General features: G+C 36.0%; 1 long non-coding RNA gene across 1 annotated transcript; it reads right to left on the bottom strand.

The window, feature by feature from the left end:
- Nucleotides 1-703: 703 nt before the first annotated feature.
- LOC137640688 (uncharacterized) lies at nucleotides 704-7,809 on the bottom strand. The gene is made up of 4 exons (XR_011044450.1): nucleotides 7,613-7,809; nucleotides 5,183-5,440; nucleotides 2,500-2,645; nucleotides 704-1,140 (listed from the first exon to the last, which is right to left on the bottom strand). It is a non-coding gene; the product is annotated as an uncharacterized lncRNA (long non-coding RNA).
- Nucleotides 7,810-12,999: the final 5,190 nt, after the last annotated feature.

Raw genomic sequence — 12,999 nt, 5'->3', positions numbered from 1 at the left:
GTTCTGCAACATGATCTGTGGGATGAAATGGTCTTCTGCAACATTAATCTCTGGATGTAACATACTCTTAAAGATGCAGGAGGCCTCTGCAACATGCCCTCTGATGCAGGAGGCCTCTGCAACATGCCCTCTGTGATGCAGCGGGGCTCTGCAACATGCCCTCTGGGATGCAATTTGACTGCAACATACTCTGGGATGCAATTTGACTGCAACATACTCTGGGATGCAATTTGACTCGGCAGCATGTTCCTTGGTATGCAACGGGTCACTGAGACATGCTCTTTGGGATGCAACGGGTCACTGAGACATGCTCTTTGGAATGCAATGATTCTTCTCTACAACATGCTTTATGAAATGCAATGGGCCTACTCTGCAACATGCTCTTTGAAATAAAATGGCCCTTCTCTGCAACATGCCCTCTGGAATGCAATGGGCCTTCTCTAACATGCAATTGCAGCACGTTCTTCAGGATACAGTTGGTCTTCTAAACACCATGGTTTTTTGGGATGCAATGGGCCTCCTCTGTAATCTTCTGTAAGGGATGCACTGGGATTCTGCAAAATACTCTTCGGGCTGCAACTAGCCTCTGCATAATGCTTTTCTGAATGCAACGGGGACTGCAATATGCTCTTCTGATGCAAAAATCATTCTCTGCAACATTCTTTTGAGGATCCATTGGGCCTCCTCTGCAACATGGTCTTCAGGATGCCCCTTCAGGTAGCCCTCCAGCAAACCGCTTCGGGTAAAGTCTGCAGCAGGCCTCTAAGGGTTAACATCTGCAGTACTCCTCTTCGAAACTGGCCTTTTCAAGATGGAATAATACATCCCGGGTGTATAATGTCTAAGATTTTTTTTATATATATATACCCACCCTTCTATGTCAAGACGAAATTTGATGTAATGGTTTTTTCATGGTAAATCTCTTATTATCCATGTTCTTTTGAAGGTAAAACTGGAGACTATTTCTGCGTAAAAAAGTCTTTTTATATATTAGCACTTTCACTATGCTAAATGATTTCATCACCATGAAGTACTATATTCAAATTATAACTATCCTCTTCTAGCACTTTTCCAGATACAGAAGTATTCCAATGGAATAAGCTTTTTCAGGCTCTATGCTTCTCTTTTGGATTATGTTATCTGAAAACCCAAAGAATTATTAGTTACAGTAATAAACGTTTCAAACTAATTCGTTATGATTAGATAAAAGCCCAGACAAAAAGAAAGTCTTTGACAGTTACTTTACTTAAGTTGGAGGTATGTTATTTTATGTCTAAGAGTAAAGTAAATGTATTGTTAAAAATATGTATTTCTATAAATTCTAATGTTCAACGTATAATTATTTTTAGTTAACTATTTTTTTCCGAACAAGATTTGAAAAAAAAGGTCTGCTTTTTTACTGCATTGGAAAGAATCTTATCTACCATTATACAGTATTCTTTTAGATTAAAGATTCATAAATTGGCCATTTAATTCATTTAATTACTAATATAATATTCATTACTATTTTGTTATAAAATTTTAATTATATTAAAGTTAGAGTAGCATGTAAGTTAGCACATAATATGGATTATGTGTTATGTAATATAAAAATATGGGTTTTCACTAGTATCCTTGAATTGAAGTAAACATTGAAAAACATACAAATGCTATAAAAAAAATCATAATGTTTCTCAATATAATTTCTAAAACATGTCGAGATCTTTAGAATATGAATTACTTTATTCATTTTAGTGATGTACTGTGTGATTACCATTAAACTTTATGAAATAAATTAATTTCTATGGAATTCTTGTTTTCAAGTCCTTAAATGGCAAATTTATTGAAAGTATTTTCACGGTCTTATGCAGGCCCATACCTAAATTAAATAAAATTTATATCACAATATGTATAATGAAATAGAATCCTCTTTATAATGTGGTACTTCAAGAGCGATACGGCTTTTCTTAAAGGCAGAAACGATTTAAGATATCGTCACTATTACTATCATACATTACTTGAACTTTGATTATAACTTGTTATATGTAAAATACACAGTACCATCATCGCACAGTTAAATTTGTTTTATGTAAAATACAGAGTACCATCGCACAGTTATAAGAGTACTAAATTGTAGGATTTCCTTCCCCCATTTAGTTTCAGAGAGCGCAGTATAGATTGACCATTAGGTGTCTCTTTGAGCCATATTCCTGAATCTCATTTAACATCTCCCCGTTCACAAGATACTCATTACATTACTTCAGACCTTTTATTTCATTCGTGTCATCAAGCAATGGCTTGTTCTTATAACCAAATCTTACTTCTCCATAGTGTATTACACAAGCTATCCGAGATATTAATTTATTCATAGTCCGATTTTAATTTCGAAAAAAATTAATTCAAAAGTCATCAAGCGTAATTGGACTTTCAATTCTACTCAGAACTCCGGTGAATGAAAATAGTAATGAAATAACTAGTTCCATTATCAGTCAATAATAGAAGGGCTAAAAAGATTCTCACCTTGTTAAGGACATTGAAACTTGCACTGTTTACGCTGATCAAAGTACTAATACTCAACTATGTAACTGAAGGGAAAAGTCATTTCAATCATTGATGTTCTTCAGTCAAGTGACAAGTTTGTTTCCCACGTGATGCACAAACCTCACCTAGAAGAAGGATAGTAGTAAATAAGAAGTTCAGCAATACATTTAAATAAAAGGATAGCTTAAAGTCTTAAATCTGCAATAAATCTAAACAATACTTTAAATGATAGTCCATTTTGTACAAAACTATACTGTACAAACTTCTTTGTAGCATTAATAATTACTGCAGGGTGGTAAAAGGATAAACCCTCGACTCTGTAGAATGTCGAACCTGAAAGTCACGAGTTTCAATACCGAAGGCCTCTGCTACAAAATTATAATTCTCGGCTTCCTTGAAGAGCCATCTTGTCTTAAAGAGACGCATAAGGACTCTGCCCCACCAAAAATTCCTGTCGTGAATTTGGCAATCTACTACCCAAACCCCGTCCATGGTAGTCCAATATACATGAACGAAAAAGTCTTTATCGGGAATAGTGTTGATCAATCAGATGAGAGGTTGGAGATACCCCAATAGAGATTATAAACACCATCAGTGTCTATATAAACCACCTCCTGTACCATTTAAATGGCCTTAATATCACAACCTTAGAAACAGGGCGTAATTAGCGAGTGGAGATTTCAATAGTCACAACACCATATGGGGAATATGGAGAGGCTGTTGAAGAATAGGAATATTGACAAAACCATGACATTTTTGTCATCTTGCAGATTTGAAACAACAGTGTGACCCAATTCCATTATCACGACACACTCTTATTACTGTTAACATCAAACCAGTTATCATAGTTCTGGAGTCTAAATCTATACTAAGATTCAACTAACATAAAGCAAAGAGGGAATGTTCCACACCAGAGCTGGATTACATGACAAGTAACATTGAACCAGAACCAGACAACTATGAACTTTTCGAGAAACTAGTATGAACAGTGTCAATTACACATTCCATGAGGAAGAAATTATATCCCAGTCTTTCACAGCCCAAGGTAAAAATATTTACAATATGTATACTTAAGTATACAATTCAGACTTTGCCCAAGACTCCATCGAACTGAGTGAACTTTAGTTGCCCTCTGTAGCCAACAAGAAAAAGCACAGATATGACTCTTAACAGTAAGAAAGCATGGAAAACAATCTGTAAACTGAATTCTGATAAGAATACCCAAACAAGAACAGCTGCAGCGACACCCAAACACAGTAGCATAACTCTTACTTAATAGAAAGCCATACAACAAAGAACGAAGATTTCTCAAAAGAATGAAAGACTAAATGAAACTTGCATAGCAAGAAAATAATGAGATGGAACAATTCACTGTTTAAGAAATCTCAAAGCCGTGTTACACCTTAAACCAGGAAAAGCTGTTGCGCTGGACAACATCAGAGATACAATGGATTTTGGCAGTAGGACTAAAATCGTGGAAATTGGCACTTCTTAACAACTGTGCAAGAACAGTCCAGATCCCAAAACTATGGAGAAGAGCTTAAGTTGTAGTAAAACTTGTCAAAGACTATTGTCCCTAATAGCTATCGGCCAATCTCTCTCCTCTGCATACTGTACGAATGGATGGTGATAGCCCGCATAGTTCCCACAGTCAAAGAACAACTGATGCCAGACCCAGGTGGCTTCAAGACAGGAAGATCCTGCTGCTCACAGGTACTCACTCAGTATATTGAGGATGGCTGTGAGCTTAGGAAAATCACAGGGGCAGTATTTGTTGACCAGTATACTGAGGATGGCTTTGAGGTTAGAAAATCACAGGGACAGTATTTGTTGACCTAACAACAGCCCATGAAATCATGAACCACAGGTTGCTTCTTTTTAAGCTTTACAAAATTTTTTCCTAGCTTTATCTTTGTGCCTATCACCCAGTCACTGCAGAGTAACTTTGTTGAAATGGATGGTAAGAAAAGCAGATGGCAAAAACAAAAACTGCCTCCCACAGGAGTCTGTGTTGACCCCCATGCTTTACAACATATATATCAACAAGCAACCACAGTTTAGAAATTTCCATAATTCATATATGCAGATGATCTGTGCCTAGCAGGCAAAAATGGAGTTTAACATCTCAAGAAATGATAGGAAAATAAAAATAACAATTTCCCTGTCTAAATAGACATTAGATCAGACTGAACACCATCTTTTAGGGAGCATGTCAAAGTAAAGAAGGTAGCTACCAGAAATAATTCCTTAAACTTAAGTTAATTCAAATAGGGGAACAAATCCTCCAACCCTTACACAAACAGCTCTGGCACTCTACTACACCAATGGCAAATACTGCCCACCAATCTGGGAAAGGTCATAGTCATTCCCATAAAGTTTACGGTGAACTCAAGCATGTTTCATAATTACTGGTGCCTTAAGACTAACACCCCTTCCAGTACTCTATAGATTGGCAGGTATTACACCAGCAAACAGCCCATTCAAAGACTAAATTATAAAAGTAGGAAAGACACCCCGCTATATGATCACCGGGTTGTTAGACAATTATAAAAGAGAAGAAAGACACCCGCTATTTGATCACCGGGTTGTTAGACAAGTATTGAAATTCCTCAATAGCTTCACAACCACCACTAGCCTCGACCCTATGGAATCAGCAACTTACCGCCTATAGAGTCCATGCGAGTCTCTTCCCCACGGAACAAACCTCTGTTGAAAGGACTGGGCTTCTCCTAATCGTGAAGGAGCCAAGAGTTAGAAGGACTGGAGACAATCTTCATAAGTGGGGTCTCATCCCCCCAGCCGAGTGCCCATTCTATCCGTCCTATTACATACTTTGTGGGAGCATACAGGGGCCAATCTGTACAGATTTGGGACTCTACGAATGTAACCAAGCCGCTATGCAGTGGATACAATGCTGGCACTGCAAGATAGGAAGATGGCTGCAATGATGCAATTTTCCATTTCAATACAATGGATTCAGCAAAACCTATTAAAAATACCTTAAAAACAATATGAACCTATTTTGAAATATACTAAAATAATTTTGAAATAAGCTAAAATCAAAGACATTTCCATATGAACCTATTTTGTAATGTACTAAAATAATTTTGAAATATGCTAAAATCTAAGTCATTTCCATAACGTCATGGGGGAAAAGGCTCTTAAAACACCCCTTAAAAACTTATGAACCTATTTTTAAATATACTAAAAATTTTGAAATAAGCGAAAATCTAAGACATTCCCATAACGTCATGGGGGAAAAAACTCTTATAACACCTTAAAAACATATGAACCTATTTAGATATACTAAAATAATTTTGAAATGAGCTAAACTTAAAGACATTCCCATAACGTCATGGGGGAAAAGCTCACTGTTATGAGTTACTTTTCTCGAACTAACTGGATACAAACTTTTCATCATTCAAGAGGTGGGTCAATCATTTCCTCAGTTGTTGTTGTTTAACAGAAAAACTTTCAGATTTCTACCCCATTATCAAGATCACACTATTTATATTGTTGGCCTCATTTAAGATAATACCTGAAAAACTTTGATACTAAAGAGTTCAACAAATTACCAACACACTTCGCAGGCTTCTGAATGCTAAAATAAGCTCTGTTTTTATTTTAATAGCTAAAAACTTCTATTCCAAACAACGAAAATCTGTAAAGAAAACCTTCACAGTAGCACACACTCTAGGGACATTTTTTTCTTTAAAAACCCCCTGTAGAGAAAACTGCCTGTACACAAGTAGTTACAATTTACCACTTGCCTAATTTTATATAAAATAGAACACTATGATCCAGTTTCTACTCATAAGCAACATAAGTTGTCTCCCAATTATTTTGTATTCGATTTATCAGTTTGGCTCATAAGACCTGGCTCAAGGGCTTTATTTTTTTAATATTGGTTATATAGCCCAATGTTGAACTCTAAGACACCATTCAGCAACCGAGGAAAAACCCATCAGCAGTTGCACCACGAAGTCAAAGTTAGACAGCAGTATGGAAAAAGAGAGGGAACAAAGGTAAGCATTAGGATATAAAGCAAATGTAACTAAGAGTTTGAAGGAACACTGGAACAATGCAAAGAACCTCAGTAATGTCTACAGTGCACAGAGTGCGGTGCCCTGACGAAACTACCCGCCTACAGGAGAGGTCATTCAGCACCCTGGGATGAAGCCTCTCACAGCTGTAAGAGGTTAAGTGAAAAAAAAAAAGTGAAAAAAAAAATGAGACTAAACGACAATATAGAAGAAAGGAATATGATATTCAGGAATATTTGAATCTAGAAGAGTGTAGCTAGGGGCTGAAGAGAGACAGCAGAAAAACCTTTTTGAGATTCCTACAGTGCATTGCGCTATGTGCACTGACAGCACTATCCCCCCTTAAGCGGACAGTGGTGTATAAATCTACGAAGATTTAAAATGTATTTATGTTATACGCACCTAATGAAAAATGGGTTAACTTTCCCTCTGTGACCAACACTATTATTCAACCTCAGCACAAGGCAGTGCTAAAGCTTTCATTATTACTAGATCTCCAATTTCCTAGTTTGAATTCTCAAGAACAAATGTTCAAGAATGAAACATAAGCATCTTAGTTTCGGCAACATTTCAGTTTTAGGAAGTTCAATTAAAGAAAAAAAAAACCTGAATGCTCCCTATGACTATGAACATAAATTTCAATTATTATCTGTTCACATGTTTTATATCATTGCCACTGCGAGGGCGAAACATCCATTAATATCATTTACGTAAACAAGCAATGTAAAGATAAAATGTTGCTCGTTCATCGGTGATCTACTAAAGAATCCTATGGTTATCGATTATTACTTCAAAGTGTGCTTGTACCAAACATTAGAGAGCGAAGATAATTTTAATTCATATCAAACGCTTACTATAAAGCCCGTAACAAACTCATGGCAAGATAATTAGTTAACACTTTCCAATTTAATTATTATATTTTGAAGAGTTCTGTAATCAAACTATGCTAACGAAAGAGGATTATCTAAAACTAAAATTTAAAATTTCCCACCAGCACAGGATCAAGAAAATAATATATCAGGAAAAAATAAAGTCAAGTATTTTCTTACCACTCTTATAACCCATGCACAATCCAGTCCACTCCCTGACCAAAATACTTCTACTCTATACACGCGAAGGGTCAAGTCCTCTCTATCAACAACGCCCGAGTCGAAGTGTTGGGTCTGTTTCCTAAGCGACACCATCACGGCCACGAGGAGGGTTGCAGTGTACAGCATTCCTTTTAACAGACAATTAAGAGATTGATTAAAGTCTGAAATAAATACAATAAAGACTGTTACATCTAAGCTCTCAAATCTTTGTTATAATTTTACAATCATCAGAATACAGACAAAATCCATGGAAACTAAATTAAAACTAAATTAGTTTTCTATCAAATTACAAAGAAATGAGCTGGTACTTATGCAACACAAAAAATGGAGTGAAACTATTTTAAAAATTTCTAATAACTTCACGAAATATTTGAACGTCAAACAACTTTTGAGCAATAATTCATTAACATTACTCATTTCCCATCATGCAATAGGTGGGTTTATCGACTCCTCAGTTGTGTATGTTGTTAGCAAAGCTGCCATTTGACAAAAACTCTCCGGTTTCTACTCCATTATCAAGCCCCCTCTATGTCTCTCCGTCGCCTCATTTAAGATTTTAGCTAAAATTTACAAATTCCCACCACACTTGCCAGGCTTCGTACTGCTAAAATGAAGAAGTGGCATTTTTATAACCGTAGTAAAAATCCTTCGTTTCAAGTAACGGAAATGTGTAGCAGAGACCACAGTAGCGTCAGGTCTCAAGAGACATTCATTTCTTTTAAAACCCTGTAAGTATGTAAGCTGTGCTGTCTGTGTTGGGGGTAACTAATGATAAAGAATTTTCTGCCGATTGCAGCCCGTTGCACCTACTACGCTTCTAGTAGTGTGCCCACAATCAGTGTTGTGGAGAGAACAACGAAGAACCTTGACATTACTCTTTGCTCTTCAAGTGGTTTTTGTCCCTGGCTGCACTTTATTTTTATCCTTCAATTTTACCCAAGTTCCCTTTCTTCCTTCCCGCTGTCCAAGTTTTACTTCATAGTGTAACTCCTGATGGGATTTTCCTCAGTTGCACGTGCAACAAAGGAGAATCTTATAAAATGAACAATATGGCCCGCTTCCTACTAAAAAGCCACACAAGGAGTCCCCAATTATTATGTATTCAATTTCTTAGTATTGGTCATAAGACCAGGCTCTGGGGTTTTATCAATTTTGGGTATATAGCCCAGTGCTCAACCTTTGAAGGTATTCAGCATCCAAGTGGAACCGAGGGAAATCCCACCAAGATTTACACTACGAAATAACACTTGGATAGCAGGAAGGAAGAAAGGGAACTTAGGTGAAGTAGGAGGATATAAAGCTAGTCCAGCCAGGGACAAAGACTAAAGGACAAAGAGTAATGTCCAGGTTCCAGGTTCCTCATTGCTCTCTCGACAACACTGTAATTGTGGGCACACTACTAGAAGAAGCGTAGTATGTGTAAAGCGCTGCAATCTGCAGAAAATTCATTATCATTAGTTACCTCCTACACAGACAGCACTGCTTACATACTTTTACTTCTAACTGCAATGGCCTTTCTAATATACCGGGCTACACCTTTAGTTGGCGTTTCTAAATTCCCTGTTTCTATGTTTGTTAATAAATTTTCTTAAATATGTCTACAGTGCACAGACAGGACGGCACTAATCCCCTCCCCCCTACGGGAGAGGACTTTCAGCACCCGTGAGCAACTGGGGTGAAGCCTCTCATAGCTGTACTATTAGGTAATAAAGGTTGAACAATACTGTTGACTGGAAAGGAAAAGGGAATGCAGGAATGTTAGAAATCTAAACGGAGGGCGCAACTAAGGGGTTGAAGGGACACTGCAGATGCCATCAGTGCATTGTTTAAGGTGTACTTACAGCTCTAAACCCCCTTAAGGGGACATAGCTGCATGAATCTACAACAGAAGTTAAAAAACTTATTTATCTAATAGCTTAATCGCAACACCTGTGACAAACTGATTTTTAACCTCAGCACAAGACCGTGTTAAACCTTACATTATTGCTGAATATCCAATTTATTGTTTTAATTTATAAGACTCAAACCTGAGCACTTTTGATTCGGGATAATTTCACAATTTTAGAAAGCGCATAACTTATCAATGAGAACTGAATACCAGTTAAGAATATGTACTTAAACCTCATATTTGTCAGTCTGTTTACAAGACAGCTATATTACACTATGGGCGGATGAACTAGACCTTTGTTTCATTCAAATTATCAAACAATGATCAGATATTAGTCTTTCGTCAATAATCTCAATTATTCCTACTGATATGAATGATTATTTCTGTGTTTTTACCAACTACGGTATCCAATACCGAAGATCCTTAATTTCATTAAATGAATATTCTAAAACTCTTTTTAACTCTGTCATACGAAGAGTAATTAGTTAAGATTTTCCGATTTATTTACTAAAGTTTATAGAGTTCTGTAAAAAAAAAAAAAAAACTACGCTAACGAAAGCTAACGTTCTTATAAAACCATAAAAATAACTTCTCCAGCACAGGAACAAGAAAATAAAATCCAACAGTAAGAAATAAAAATTGAGAAATTTTCTTACCTCTTATTTTAACCAAAGCACATCCAAATTTTAGTAAGCTCCCTGTCCAGAAGACAGCTACTCGACTACATCATACCTTGTGAAGGGGCAAGTCCTCTCCATCAACAACATCAAGTCAAGAGTCAGGTCAGTTTCCTACGTGACCCCACCATCCCATCTATAAGGACTGCAGTAAACAACATTTCGTTTAGCAGATTATCAAGAACGTGTGTTGGGTCTGAAATAAAATACTTTAATGATTGCTACGATTTAGCTTACAAATCTCTGCACTTACCACAATACGCCTAAAATCAAAGGAAGCTACACTTATTTTCTAAACCACTACAAAGAAATGAGCTGTTACTATAAAAGTAGTGTAAACTGATTTTGAATATCTAATAACCTATCGAAATTTAACATCTCATTTTAAATCTCTCTCTCTGCCCACCAGGATACGTATTTTCCTAATTGTACAAATTATGTCTCCCATTCTCAATGACTCTTCAAGGTCTAAAAGCAGTGCTCATTGGTAAAAAGGTTTGAGAAAGTTTTTCGCGTCAAATATCCGTTACTGTTATACAGGAAACTACCAGAAGGAAACTGGTAGTCAAACGGTCCAGCGTAGAGGGAGACTTGCTACAAAGTACATTCAAAAATACTGTTTTATGGGCAGAAACAAGAAGGGTTAAATACAATGAATGAATTGGCATTACTCGAGCTTCATCTGAATACTTATGGCTTTTTAAAGTAATCATGCGAGTACTTATTTGAGACTGTTCAGTTTATTAACTAAAGTTTGAAGAGCTCTGCAAAAAAAATTATGCTAGCGAAATCTATTTTTTCCTTTAAAACCATGAAGATTAACTTTTTCCAGCACAGTATCAAGAAAGAAAATCCAGCAGCAACAATTTAAAGTATTTACTTACCTCTCATTTAAACCAAATAATATACGAAACATAATACACTCCCTGACCAAAATACCTCCACTCTAATAAAGGGTCAAGTCCTGTCAGTTGACAAAGATAGGAGTTCCTGAGTCAAGTATGATTTTTACGTGGTGGACGCATAAGATGGAGGATGGTCGGCAATTTTGCAGATAATTAAGTGATGACAAAGTCTGCAATAAACACAAAGCTTTAATTATGGGTCTATTTAAGATTACAACTTTGCGGCAATTTTACATTTACCACAATATACCTAATCTAAATGGAAACTAGAATAATTTTCTTCACCAATACAAAGAAATAAGCTGGTACTATTGCATCACTTAAAAACCATGGTGAACCGATTTTGAACATTTCTAGTAACCTCTTGACATTTTTATCGTCTAAGAAAACATTTTAGCAACATCTGTCGTGTTTGAAACTTTCGTCCTTTTTTGTTGATGTAGACAAATGCTGACCCGATGGCAGGAAATATTTAAGGGTTCTACCATTAACAATGTGCCTATATATGCCAACTACTGATTTTAAGACCTGCAAAATTAACATAAATTAATTGAAGACGTGAAAAAATTACTTATTTAGCTAGTTTATTATTGCTTTAATATATTTTACCAAAACTTTCTTATTTCAAGAAACGAAAATCTGCAGAAAAGACCTTCACAGAAGTGTTTATTCAGAAGACAATTTCTATATCTAATGTTTAGGATAAAATCATATGCAATCTCGAACAATTTAGTAGTGTTCCTTTATAACGGAACTGTGTGGAACTTTCTCCTCAAGCTACACACGGAGTTCATCCGTTAATTTGCATTAGATTTATCAATTTTGGGTCAAAAGTTCGGCTGACCTGACTCAGGAGACCATTCAAGAGTCCGTGTGTAACCAAGTAAAACCTGGAAAGTGCGCTGTGAAATAAAAGTTAAGGAAGTTGAACAAGATGGTATGATGGAATGAAGGACCTAAAGGGAGCAATTGAATTTAAGAAGAAACTAAAGACATTACTTTTCACAAGAACATATGATTTGGAAGATGCTACAATTAAAGAATTGTATAAGTTATAATGAAAATGTTTCGTTGGATGATTAATGTGGACCCGCCCGAGTAGTAGTTCACTCGACTTCAGTGAAGGGTTGGATTTAAACCCAAAACAAGTAAAACAAGTAAACAAGGAAGTAGGATCCGTGGTATAGAAAAAGCTAAAACAAAAATAGAATTACGGGCTGAAGGGGCTACAGAAACCTTTTCTAACGCCTACAGACGTGATCTGCGCAAGGAGTATTACAGCTGCATCCTCTTGCCCTAAAGTGAAGACTATCTACCACGAATAACCATTTTTTAATATTTCGTACACTATTGGGTAAATAGCTATTCCTATGACAAAATCGAAATAAAAACCTAAGTTGTTAACACACCGTATCAATTTTCTAGTTTGAATTTTTTAACATTAATTTATTCACTTCAGTCTAATCACACGTTAGTTACATGCTGAACCTGCAACAATATAACCAAAGAAGAACCTTTCAGTTGGAATAAAAAAACCTTGGTAAGAAAATTATATAAACTAAAATAAAGAAAATAAAGAAATAAAAGCAACCCACTGTGGCGGACATAATTATAAAAATTAATACCATAAGTTTTGTAAATTGATCCCGGGAAGATTTCTTAATAGCTTAATATATCAAACTTAATGCTATTGTCAAATTGAAGATTCAGTCAGTAGACATCTTACCATCTACTCATATCAACGCACTAGAAATATTTCGCCTCCCTAGGTTAAGACACACTAAAGATCGAGAGCTACTTAAACGTAATCTAGTGTTATTAAAGATTTAGAAATCCTCGAGTTTAACCAAAGAATTGGGAATATATTGTGCTTAC

This window comes from Palaemon carinicauda, chromosome 5 (genome assembly GCF_036898095.1).
Source record: "Palaemon carinicauda isolate YSFRI2023 chromosome 5, ASM3689809v2, whole genome shotgun sequence".
NCBI classification, from domain to species: domain Eukaryota; kingdom Metazoa; phylum Arthropoda; class Malacostraca; order Decapoda; family Palaemonidae; genus Palaemon; species Palaemon carinicauda.
The sequence above is the reverse complement of the archived record's forward strand: the minus strand, read 5'-3'. Positions and strand labels throughout refer to the sequence as shown.